The sequence below is a fragment of the Benincasa hispida genome, chromosome 12 (assembly GCF_027475165.1).
Source record: "Benincasa hispida cultivar pf3 chromosome 12, pf3_genome.v1.1, whole genome shotgun sequence".
Classification (NCBI taxonomy): Eukaryota; Viridiplantae; Streptophyta; class Magnoliopsida; order Cucurbitales; family Cucurbitaceae; genus Benincasa; species Benincasa hispida.
The window spans coordinates 1859995-1874199 of record NC_143489.1 but is presented as its reverse complement, the minus strand read 5'-3'; positions in this window follow the sequence as shown (position 1 = coordinate 1874199).

The window sequence follows — 14205 nt, the reverse complement described above, 5'->3', positions numbered from 1 at the left end:
TACCGTTTTGCCCCTGTAGTTACATCTAACTCCTTAAGTACCACTGATTCTTCTAATGAACAATAGATCATAGTTCCACTATGACTAAACCCCTCTAGGGCCAGGAAAGTGTATGGCACCACATTGTTCAAAACCCGGAATTAGCCCTTAAGGGAACAATTTATCTATTTATCCCTGCTTAGGGAAAGGAGTGAATTCAATCTTGTGTAGTTGTGTTGCCACCTCCTAATCAGACGAATCCCTAAAATGGTAGGCTTGTTGAGTCGGCGATCTGACCACTCTCACCTATACAAATCAAAGGATGATCCTCATAGGTAGGAGTTCATAACTCACCCAAGATTAAGATCATATTACCTATGGTCATCTTGGTGAAATGAAAGTCTCTATTATGAACGATGCTATATAATGAGACTAAACATTTCGTGGTCTGGTCTTATACAAACTCCTTTGTATAGAATATTCCCGCTCGCATGTCTAATACATGAATGATCAGGATCAGATCATTTGTAGCACTTTACAACATTTGTAACACCTACAAAGCAAGCCATACTCGTAGTGTCACCAAGATAAAGTACCCAGCCTTATCCATATACTACAGATCATTTAGGTTAAACAACGATAACCTTGGATGTTAGTTTATTGGTTTGTGGTTAATGCAACTAAAATATCATATATCTCATAGATAAAATGAATAAAAATATCATATATTATTAATCACATAAGAGTTTGTTCATACAAGGTTTACAAACTATAGAACCCTATGAGATTTAAGACATCAACCCCAACACTGTGCTTCCTTATGTGGTCTTCCTCAAGACAAGTAGTATTTTTCAATACAAATACTTTGTTTTCTTTAGGATCGAAGAACTAACCACCTCTCGTTCCCTTGGGGTAGCCTACAAATAAGCACATGTGCTAGACAACCTAAGTTAATTAACCACCTCTCGTTCATACAACTTTGAACGTCGTTCCAATTTCTTAGGATTAGCTCAAGTACATGTGCTAGACAACCTCAGATTCTGCAATGACGTAAATTAGTTTTATGACCATTCTATAACTCCAAAGGTATTCTGGCAACACTCTTGGAGGGGATGCAGTTCAGGATGTACATTGGCCAAGTCTTCATTAAGGCTTGCCAAGATATATGCTCAGGCCTTTTTGTTTGCCCTTGTCCAACGCTCATATGCTTCTCGAACATTTCGAGGAGCATTGGCAGGTGGAAGGGGAGGATACTCCTCCATCAAGACAAAGCAAAGGTCATCAATGATTAGTATATTATTGGTTTTTTTTTTTGAACTAGTGTAGTTTACACCCGTTAATTTATTGGCGGGTAGTAAACTAAGAGTCTCGGTAGCTATTTTTAATGAAATTGTTGAAAAAGAACAAACTATTTTAGTCTACTTGCATTAAACCTGTAAAACCTAAGAGTAAGTAATGAGATGTCTCCTAATGAGTTAAGTGAAGCCATGTTTTAGAAGGGTTAGAGGACAGAAGCAAGAAGAAATAAGCTCTTGTGTAGCTAAGTGTAAACCCCGAATTCTAAGTTCCTAAACAAGTATGTTTAGCCAAAGGAATGATATATTAAATATTTAATAAGTGAAAATTCATGTTATTTATAGAAGTTGTGGAGAAAGGAAAAGAAAAACATATTAAATAAGGAAACTCACTTATTGGTTTGGCATGTGGCAATTAATACTTGAATTCGGGAGGTGGCAGGAAGATTAAAAGGAAAAGGAACTTCGAAAGCTTGGTTTCAGCAATCTACACGAGCAAATTTAGTGAAATTGGTGTTACTTGAAAGCTGAGAGAATCTAGTTTTCAAGGTTATCTTGCCGGAGAAAGATTGCAGGAGAAGAAGAACAGAAAGTGATGAAATTACAGAAGAGATAAAATCTCGGGTTAATCAGGGGCCGAGGTGAATATTGGAAGCTCTAGGCCAAACTATAAGAAATTTTTGGCTAAAATTTTAAGATAATTAGCTCAATTCTAAACATATTTGTAGAATGAAGTTTCTTCAAAAGAGGTCTGGATTTTGAGTTATGGATTTTAAAGTTGTAACAGAGAATCTGTGCATAAGCAGACAACTGCTTGGGAAGAATTAGCAAAACAGCTCACCGTGGAGATTATAGCGAGATTTTGTGGTGAGGATCTCGCTAATGAAGGAAATCTCACTAATTTTATGCTGAGAATCTCGCTAATGAAGGAAATCTCGCTAATTTTATGATGAAGATCTCGCTCTAGAAGGGAATCTCGCTAGAAATTGGGTTGAATCTCGTTGGTAAGGTTAGTATCGCTAGGATGACAGTTTGTCAGGAAAAGCTTGATCTCGCTCATGAGGAGAATCTCGCTAGTAAAGTTGTCTTTGTTGATGAAAGTTCCTTTAGTAAATGAACTATTTGAGGTATTTTGCTGAGAATTCTGAGTAGTTTAACCAGGAATTATGTCCTTTCAGGCCAAGAAGAGCTAGGAGAGGCGTATAACCCGTTAAGAGGCCAACGAACTATGAGTGACTATGTGATGACTTACTGTTTTAATGATTTAGAAACTATGATTTCTTGAAGATATTTCCTATGCTAAGTGTTTAAATGGATTGCCAAGCAACATATTTGTGAAACTGTTTCTCATGTTAAGTAAAGCATGTTTTCCATAGAATTGACATGATTTAGATATGTTATCTTGTCCAAATACTATCAGTATGTTTAAGTAAATCCATTTTTATGATAAACCAGTATGATAGATGAACTAGTATGATGATTTGAGCACTAAGTCTTAGTGTTCAACTAAATGTTTATAACTAGTTATATGACGGATACTGAAGGACAATGAGAAGGTATCCTTTCAACTAAATGTTTATGGCGGATACTGAAGGAAAATGAAAAGGTATCCTTTCAACTAAATGTTTATAACTAGTTATATGACGGATACTAAAGGACAATGAGAAGGTATCCTTTCAACTAAATGTTTATGACTAGTTATATGACGGATACTAAAAGACAATGGGAAGGTATCTTAAGGATACTGAAGGACAATGAAAAGGTATCCTAGTCAAGTACCTAAGGTATGACGGTACTCAGTTATAACCACGTGCATATAGGTAATACGATGTCGAGGGATTAAGCAAAAGGGTTCTCGCCGACCAAGGTTGATATTGAGGGTTAGATCTAATAGTTCACTCTCAACTAAGGATAAGGGCAGTCATATCTTCTCCTAGGCTAGAAGGATAGTTTGGAATTCCTAATGCTTATGAATGTTTATCAACCCATGATGTTACTAATGTATGAATTTTCTAAGTATATTTTTCATATCTAACGCATGCTAATAGTTTTTACAAGCTAGATCAACATGATTTAAGTCAACTTATTTTACAAAGTATGAAGCATGTGTTAGGGTTAAAGCTAAGGTTGAATGAAGCTTGATGTACCTAAGATTGTCAAAGTACATGCGTTGGTATTCCTAAACAAAGGGATACTGAAGGTAGGGAAGGTATCCTAAAGAGTTTTCTATGTTATATTTGAGAACTTGATAGCTTAAGTGAGCCAGATACTGAAGGTGAGGAAGGTATTTGAATAAATGTACCTAAGGTGTTGACAGTACATAAAAAACTCCATGTGCCGTAGGTAGTTCCGAATGAGAGGCTAAAGTATGGGTCTCCTAGGCTGTATACCAGCAAAAGGAGGCCAAAGTATGAGTCTCTTGGCCGGTAACAGATGTTGGGAGTTAGAGCGATGTATGCTCGTTCTCAACTAAGGAATAATGATGTTTAATGGTGGTTTAAAGGTTTTATGTACACATTTTCTTGGTATACTTTAGTTTCAGTATTATGGTTTCAAGCTTCCGGTTTTTTAGCATGAGATTTGTATTTTTATTAAGTCACTCACTAGGCTTCTAGTTCCCGTTTTCAAATGTTTTCTTTCAGGTAGCGGTCAGTTCCGAAAAGACTATTCTGCTGCTGCTCTGCCACTCAAAGAAACAGGTTGAAGGAAGCGTAATTAAAGACCTATGTTAGTTAATACACATGTGTCTGTCTAGTGACTAATATACTAGATGGGGCTCACTAAGTTATAATATTCATGTATGAACAATGTTGCGAAACTCTGTAATGTAAATGTGTTAAGTTCTGAGTTAATATGTTGGTATATTGATGATATGTATGTATTCAGGGTTTGAGTAAAGGTTAACAGGATAGTTAGGCGGTAAGTGCCAGTAAAAGGGTTGGTAACTGCTGCAGTCACCATTCTACCCAGGTTTAGAGGGTAATCTGGGGTGGGATGTGACAAAACCACTTTTAGAAAACCAATCAAATTTTTAGCAAAATAGTCTAGTATACCCTAAGTGACATCTATTTTACAATGATGCTTCAGTGAGGCAGGACAAGAGTCACCGTAGGGTGATCAAGTGCCCATTCACTGAAATAAGACATTCTCAACCATTAGACAGAAACAACTCCTTGTCACTGTAACTAATAGTCACCATTATTCGGTCTAGAATTTGTTAACATCCTTAACAATTATGTATAAGTGTAACCACTCATTTTAGGTTCTAGAGTTTTGCCCCAATGAGCCAACCATAGGGAAAAGCCGATTGGAACATGAAACTAAAGCAACCCTATCCATTTATGGAGATCAAATAAAGTGTCATGCAATACAGCCATCCTTTAGGGGAACACCCACGATGCCTCGAGGCGATGCATGAAACTTTATTTAACCTAATGAGAGATCGAGGGATGTGCTGTCACATGTCTCACTCCCACTTACTATGAATACTCTCTCCATTCACCTTGATATTGACCTACCCAAATGCCACCCATAAAAGGACACCCATGGTACCTCGAGGTCGAGAGTAGATCTCACGATGTGAACTTTTAGGGAAAAACGTGTAGAGGTTAAAATGAAGTATTATATATCCCATTTTCTCCCCATGAGTATTCTACCTATGGTTAATTAACTTAGAAAAATCCGGCTATTGATTTTATATAAGTGTTTGTTTAATTTGCTAAAAAAAAAACTTTTGTCTTTGATGATTAAACAATTTTGATTCAAGTCTCATTAAACTCTTTAATAGACTTTCATCAAACTTGCATGCATGTAACAAATCTATCTAATTCATCTTTCCAGGTAGGTTCCCAAGTAGGATGCGATGTTTCCATCAACTTAAATACCCTAGCCTAGCCAGAACCCACCTTAGACAAAAGGTCCCTTATAGATATATTTGTTACATATTTAGTCTTTTATTAGCAATCAATTTAATCCTATTAAATCGATTTAAAAGATTAAAATTAGATTTCTAATCTCATTAGAAATGTGATCTTAGGTCTATTTCAATCCTATTTTAAAACAATTTTAAAAAATGATTATAGCCTAAGCTTTGCATGCAACTCTTTATTATTGATTTTAATTCTAATTTCATTTAATTATAATAATTATAAATAAATGAAACAACTAAAAACCAACCATTACATGCTAGAATACTTTAGTTAATTATCATTTATAATTAACCTTAACATTTATAAATTAACCTAAGGTAATGTCATGCTTCATGCAATATTCATTCATTACTAATATATAACTTTTATATAACTAAGTAATGAATCATGCTATTGTTGGAATTAGTGTCCTAATTCTCCCGGTGGTTTCATAGTTTGTAAACATTTTGTACACATATTGTTATTAATAAAATTAAATGTTATTTTATAAGCATTTACTCAAATCCAATAAACTAAGATCCTTGATTATTTCATGTAACTTAAACATGTATGTGAGACATACAAGTAGATCATGCCTTAAGTAATAACCTAAATAGTTTGTAGTAGATGGATAAAGGAAAGACACCTTATCCTGTTGACACTACGAATATGACCCGCTTTGTAGATGTTTACAAGTGTCGTAACGTGCTATAAATGGTCTGATCCTGACTATTCATGTGGAGACATGCGAGCGAGGTATCCTATACAAAGAGTTTGTATAAGATCGAACCATGAGATGATTAGTCTCTTTATATAACGCCATTGATAATTGAGACTTACATTTCACTAAAATGACCATAGGTAACATGACCTTAATCCTGAGTGAGTCGGGAACTTCTGCCTATAAGGACAGTCCTTTGATTTGTATGGGTGAGAATTGCCAGATTGGCAACTCAACAAGCTTACCATTTTGTGGATTCGTCTGATTGTGGAACTGAAAACTTAGTTGCACAAGACGAAATTTACTCCTTCCTCGAAGGAGGGGTAAGTAGATAAATTTCTCTCTTAAGGACTAATTCTGGGTCTTGAACATAGTGGCCACACCCTCTCTTAGGAAGAGAGAACTTAGTCATAGTAGGACTATGGCTTATTGTTCATTAGAGGAATCAGTGGTACTTAAGGAGTTAGATGTAACTATAGGGGCAAAACAGTAAATTGGCCCAATTGTACTTACAAGCAATTTGTGAAGGGTCGTCGCACTGTTGATTGGTCATATGGATACAAAAATATATTTGTAGTGCGAATAGTGTAACTATCGGTCTTTAGTGGAGTGACCAACAGTTAACAGATGGTAGATCTCGTGATTAAAGAGCTTAATCAATTATTCGAAGTGTTTAAATTAACAAGAGAAAATTCAATTATATGTGATATAATTGATATGATGTATTAGATACATTATTTGGAGGAGTTAATATAATATGATTTATATTAAATACCATAAAATAAAAAAAGAACTATGATTTATATGTTTCATATGATGAAATATGAAAACTATAGGTTATAAATATAATATGATAAGTTGGTTATTATATTTATTTATAACATATTAATTATATGATAATTAATTATTCTTTTTCTCTAATAATCGAATTAAGTGGGAGGTTATTGGAAGTTTTATGGTAACTGTGAGATAAAAAGAAAATGGTTTCCAAAATTAAGTTGATGATTCATTTGGAATAATCTCACAAAAATACTATCAAGTAAAAAGGTTTTACTAAGCGATAGCATTGAGAGCATACAGATCGAGCTACGAGTTGACTATACGATAGTTACTCGCTTGATTGTTGTTACACGATCGAGCAGCAAAGTCTATACTGGCTTCATCTTCTAAACGATTGAGTACACTATCTATACAGTAGACAGTCTTCATCTTCCATTTACTCAATCGTATACCTCCTGTTTTCCTCAATCTAAGATCACACAAAGCCCACAATTCCTAGATTCTCACACTGAGAATACCAAGGTAACCATTGTGGTGGTGTTCCTGTTCGGTTCGAGGATCGAGTTAGACTTGATTGGGATCAAGGTTGGTTCAGACGTTCATTGAGATCGTGTTTTGTTTGTTTCGTTTGAGTGCTTCTTTGGATGCATTGGAAATTAATCGAGGGATACTTGAAGAAGAGTTATTCAAAGGTATGCATACTCTATCCCTTTTTTGTTCCTTTTATAAGTAGCATGCTGTAATTTCTAATTATGCATAATCTGTTCGTTTCCATTTAAGACTGTAATTGTTTGTGTTCATTCTGAATGGGATTTGGAACGATTTACTTCCGCTGCTCAAAGGATCTCTATTTAGATTTCCCTTCAGCTATAGCATACATTCCATACATCCATTCAGCCATATATTATAACACTTATAATATAAATGATGCATTGATATGCTATAAATGCATGCATACATATACTATAACATTTATACTATATGATGCATGATCATGCTTTATGTAATTTAAATCATGCATATTCATATATTATAACACTTATAATATAAAATGATGCATGAACATAAATGCATGATCTATGGTGGGTTTTAAAACTATATGACATACATTATGACATATAATATAAAACATACATCGCATGTATATTAGTTCTAATAGTTGATGGACCAAGATAAACCTCTCTAAAAAGAGAAAATAAAAGGCTAACTATTACAAAAAAGAGTCAACCAGTTCGGAACAGGTGAATCGAATTTTGAACTGCTCAAACAAAACTGACTTTCAAAGAACACCTTGCAGCTGATCGTGTAGCAAAAAAACCATGTGTTGAGCTTGAAAGACTATGTGATCGCGTAGCTTATGACTATGCAATGAGCATGAAAGTCTACACGATCGTGTAGCTAGAAAGCACACATTGAGCATCTTAAGAACCACGCGATCGTATAGTGAGTGCCTATGCGATCTTGTAGCAAACACCACACGATCGTGTTGCAAACTCTACACGATCTCGTAGCATTAGCTATGCGATCGCTTAGCAAATGTTACATGATTGTGTAGCAAAAGCTACTTGATCACATTCCAAAAACTACACGATCGTTTAATTGTAGCTACACGATCTGGAACCTCTTTTTCGTCTTCTCCATCGAAACAATGCTTTGCAACCCATCTTTGAAGCCTCTAGAACATCATGAACGACTCAAACTTATAAATGACAGACTCGATTGCAATAATAATGCCCCAAAACATAGGGGCCTTTACAAACAAGAAAATGTAAATTAAAGAAAGCCTTAAACAGAGAGTTCTATCTCGAAACATTCATCAACAAATTCATCCACAACCATTCATCACATAAATAAAATGCAAATTAGAAAACCCACCTATACTATAAAACGATTCAATACAAGAATGAAATTTGGAATCAGAAACCTACAACCTGGCTCTGATACCAATGGAAGGAACTCTAATGAGAGAACCTTAAGCGGAAGCGGATCGAAAAAATTCCATAATTTATTAATACTAAACAAACAACTAGATATGCATTTAATATAAATTACAACATGTTTTAGAAGAAAGGGTTTCAAGAAACCTCACCTTTGAAGATCTTTTCTTCGCGTTTTTTCCTCGAACAATCACGAATAACTTGAAGACCTTCTTCAAGATAAGCCTCGAAAAAAACCCGGGCATAACCACAATGAAACATTGGTATTCTTAGGGTGAGAACCCAGGAGTGGTGAGCTCTGACTATTTTGGTTAAGAGGGAAAGGTTAATGGGGAGGAAGAAGAAGATTGAGAACTTTCTAATCTCAAGAACACTATTACACAGAACACTTTTGTAACAATTCTCAATCGTCCAAGAGTCTCTAACGTCCAAAACAAGAAGAAAACAATTTTCTTTTTATTCTTGTTTTGCCAAATAGAATAACGACCCCCACTAATATGGGTGGAGAGAAAAGATGGGGAAGAAAGTTGTAACTCCCTTCCTTATTATCAAAATAATAATAATAATAATAATAATAATATAAATATAAATATGATAACTAACTTATCAAATTATATATATATTATATTATATGTATATCAAATATAACATATAACCCATAGTTTTAATATTTTATCGCATACAATATAAACTATAGTTTTTTTCTCCATTAAATGACATTTAATATAAATCATAGGTGGGTTTAGGGTTTAGGGTTTATATTAAATTTAATAACTATGAATCATTCATAAAAAATATATTTGAATCTCATTCAAATATTTATTTTCTCCCATTAAGCTATAATGTATTAAATACATTATGAAAATTATATCACATATAATTGAAACAACTTAATTATATCATATATAATCAAATCCCTCTATTAATTTGAACAATTCAAATTAATCCAAAAATTGATTCTAAACTAAATCCAATTGAGCTACCAAGGGGACCTCATGGACCCTCATGGACTTGTAGCTTGAAGCTCCAATGGTACGTGAATAATTAATTAAACTCTTTAATTACATTATTCACCATCCGTTAACTGTCGGGTACTTCACTAAAGATCGACAACTACACTCTTCGCACTATAGATATATTTCTATGTCCATTGGATATAACCAATCAACAGTACGATGACCCTTCATAAATTGCTCATAAGTATAGATGAGCCAAATTACCGTTTTGCCCCTGTAGTTACATCTAACTTCTTAAGTACCACTAATCCCTCCAATGAACAATAGATCATAGTGCTACTATGACTAAACCCTTCTCGGAACAGGAAAGAGTGTGGTACCACATTGTTTAAGACTCGAAATCAGCCCTCAATGGAGCAATTTATCTACTTATGCCTGTCTTAGAGAAAGAGTGAATTTCATCTTGTGTAGTTGTGTTTCCAGCTCCCCAATAAGATGAATCCTCAAAATGGTAAGCTTGTCGTCGATCTGGTCACTCTCATCCATACAATCAAAGGACCGCCCTCATAGGTAGGATTTCACAACTCACCATGATTAAAGTCATGTTACCTATGGTCATCTTGGTGAAATGTAAGTCTCTATTATGAATGATGTTATATAATGAGACTAAACATTTCGTAGTCTGGTCTTATACAAACTCCTTTGTATAGAATATCCCCGCTCGTATGTCTAATACATGAATGATCAGGATCAAATCATTTGTAGTACTTTACAACAATTGTAATACCTACAAAGTGGGCTATACTCGTAGTGTCACTAGGATAAGGTACTAAACCTTATCCATCTACTATAAACCATTTAGGATATCACTTAAATATATCCACCCGTATGTCTCCACATACATGTTTAAGTTACAAAGATAACCTTGTATATTAGTTTATTGGTTTATGGTTAATTCAACTAATATCATATATTTTATAGACAATGAATAAAATATAAAATATTTTATTAAATACATAAAGATTTTGTTTACAATGTTTACAAACTACAAGACCCTACGAGATTTAGGGCATTAACCCCAACATCAAGGGAATCCTAAGATAAGTCATTTGACTATGTTAAATGAATCTTCAAATATATCAATGAAACTGTGGATTATGGTCTTTTTTATTCCTCATATGCGAATGAAGTTCTTGTTAGATATTGCGATGCTGACTAGGTTGGTAATTTAGAAGATAGGAAGAGTACCTCTTGTGGATGTTTTTTTTTTCCGAGAAACAATCTTATATCTTGGTTCAACAAGAAATAGAACTGTGTTTCGTTGTCTATTGTCAAAGTTGAGTATATAGCTGCTGGGAGCAGTTGCACTCAACTTCTATGGATGAAACAGATTCTTCAGGAGTATAATGTCATCCAAGATGTTATGATCTTGTTTTGCGACAACTTGAGTGCTATCAACATTTCCAAAAATCATGTTCAACATAGCAAGACTAAACACATTGATATTATACATCATTTCATAAGAGAAGTGATTGAGTCAAAGATTATATCTCTTGAACATGTGAGTTATGATAAACAAATTATGTACATCTTCACTAAACCATAGGATAGTACTCAGTTTGAATCCTTGAGGGCTGCGTTTGGGGTGTGTAGGGTTAGTTCATAGCAATTAATTGTTTGATAAGGGGTGTGATTATTGTGGGAAATTCGCTCAGTTACCAAAGTTGCCAAGTGATAATTAATTCTTTCCATTTATCATTAATTGTGGTCATCATTTTAAATTTGGTGGTTTGTATTCTCACTAGCTTTTTGAATTTCCAAACAAGTATATTTTTTAGCATGCCTTATTTTTCGATTACGATCTCTGCAACTATGGTATTCTTCTTCTTCTTCAAGTTGTGCAGTTATCTATGATTAACACTCGAAGCGATGCTCACACTTTCCGTAAGAGAATGGTTAGATTGAAGGAGAAAGCTAATCGAAAACAACGTGTTAGTCCTAATGTCTCTCCGACCAGGGCAGACAATCCAGATGCTACTGTTGACAAGTCTTTATCTAAGCATCCTCACGTGGAGCCTTCATTTTCTGTTTGTCTTTCCCCAAATACGATTAAGAAGTCTAATGATGTTTTCAGTGCTTCATCTGGTTTGCATAAAAGTGGTTCTTGTGCCTCCGAGCCTATCTCTATTTGCCCATTTACTATGGTTCTGGTTGATGGTTCGACAATCGAGAATGTTGACTCAAATGTTTCCAAAGTAAGTTTAGACTTCTCTTCTTTGAATACTACTGTTCTTTTTCTGCCTACTCTAGGTGTCTCTGTGGGATTTGTTTTGATGCATGTTGTTGATGTACCTACCATGACAAACATTTCTCTGATATCCCACATCTTTAGTGACTTAAATGCATATGGGAGGAGTCTTTGCCTACTGTGGGTTCTGTTGATGTGCAGATTGATTTGGGTTCTATTACTAACATTGATAAAAATCAAATGTTAGAAAAATCTTCATTTCAAGGTTTGTTGCCTAAAGGGTTCTTGTCTAATCTTTCTGGGGTTTCTAAAGGAATGGCTGGGGCAGTTGCTAATCATTCTTTTAAGCTTGAAAATGTTCGTAAAAATTTGTCTATGTCTGATGAAAAAGATTCAGATGATGTTCAAGATGCCACTAATATATTGCTTAACGTGAGGGAGTCTGTTGATGTTCCTCCTACAAATAATTCTCCGAGGTCTTCTATCTCGGGTCCCTCTATCTCGAGAGATAATCAGGGTGTGGTTTCCTCCTTTTAAGTAGAGATTGATGTGGGTAGTTCTAGATCCGGTTCTAGTTCTTCTGGTAAGATTGTCTCTAGTTCTTCTGATGACAACATTCCCCTTGTTCAATTAGAAAAGAAGAAAAATGGGGCTTCTGCATCTACTTCTGTTGAGTATGGCCCATCTACTCGTACTCGATCCAAAGACTTTTCTCCTATGCACCAAAGGGGTGGTATTGTTTAAGATTCTTCTATTAAGATTTTCGAGTCAAGTTGTGAAGATGATGTGGTTGTTGTCCGAAAGAAGCCTCGAACCAGAATTGGCCGACGAAACATTCCTCCAAATGTCTCTGCTGTTCCAATTGAGGGGATATCTTTTCACAGTGAGGATAATGTTTAGCGTTGGAAGTATGTGGTGCAACACTGTATGCTAACGAGAAGACTCTCTCTGATCAGACGAAATCTTGTCTGAAAATTATGCATCTCCTTCAACATGTTGGTCTTCTTAAGACTGTTTTGGACCTTGGTCCTTTTTATTATGAATTATTGAGAGAGTTTATTGTAAATTTACCCTCTAATTTTGATGATCTTAGTAGTCTTGATTATTAGAAGGTCCACATTCATGGTCATTGCTTCTTTATTTCTCTTGCCTCTATTAATGCATATCTTAGGCATGAAGAGTCTCTGGCTTTAGGTGTTGCTCATCCTTCCACTGAGGAGTTTGTTATAGAACTAACTAGGGGTACTAATTCTCAATGGCCTAGGTTTGGTCAGTTGTTTGCTTCTACACTCAATGTAAAGTATGCTATATTATTTTGCATTGGCATTGCAAACTGGCGTCCTTCTACACATGGCTCCAGTTTCTCTCATTCTCTGGCCAGTCTTTTATATCAAATTGGTACTATATCTACTTTCAATTTTGGAATTTTTGTGTATAATCAACTTCTAAGGCATGTTGATTCGTTTCTTTATAAAGCTTCTTATTAGTCTTATGAGACTTCTTTATGATATTCTTCTGTATCAATGCCCAATAATTCTTGGCCCCAATGATGCGCCTGGATCGACTCCTTAGTTTCTGAATCTCAGCTACAAAATCTTTCAGAGCATTCATGCTCCTGACACTGTGCACAACATTCGGCCTCCTAAGGCCTCTGATATTCCTCTTCCGAAGGATTTCCAGGTGCCTGAAGGTGGTCTGCTGCTTCCCACTGAGCTAGGTACTCACATTCTGCAGATTTTGTCTACTGAGCCTTATTCTCTGACCACGGGTATTTGTGATTTAACTAATCATCGTGTTGAAATTGATGCATTAGTTCATCTTCTCAATTTGATGCTTCTTCGATCTGATATGGATCCTCTTTTGGCTGATTGATTTTCGTCTTGGCAAAAAGAAGAGATAATTATGTGATGTTGGTGGTGCTGATTTGTTTTGATCAAGTTTTGTGGTTGTAGTTTTGCTGATGTTTTGTTTCTGTGCCTTGGTTGGATTGTGTTGTTTCTGTTATTGTCCTAACTGTAATGTGTGTTTTTGTATTAAAGCATTTGATTTCTTCTCATTTTTACCCAATTTTGTTTTTTGTTTGCCATAAAAGAAAATCTTATGCCAAAGGGAGAGTTTACTATTATTGTGGTTGACAGATAATATTTTCTTTTATTATGTTGGATTCTTTGTCTCTAACTTTAGTAAGATCTTTTCTTTATCGGTGGTGATCTGTTGGAATATTTTTTCCTTCTTTGTTGTAGCTGGTCATGGCCTGACCTTATGAATGAGATATATTTATTTGGCTTTTAGGTGTTTTAGGTTAGTCGTCTAAATCCTTTTGATTAGAGCATTTTGTTAAAAAAAAGTTTAGTGAAGAAATTGTGAGGTTGTATGTAAAT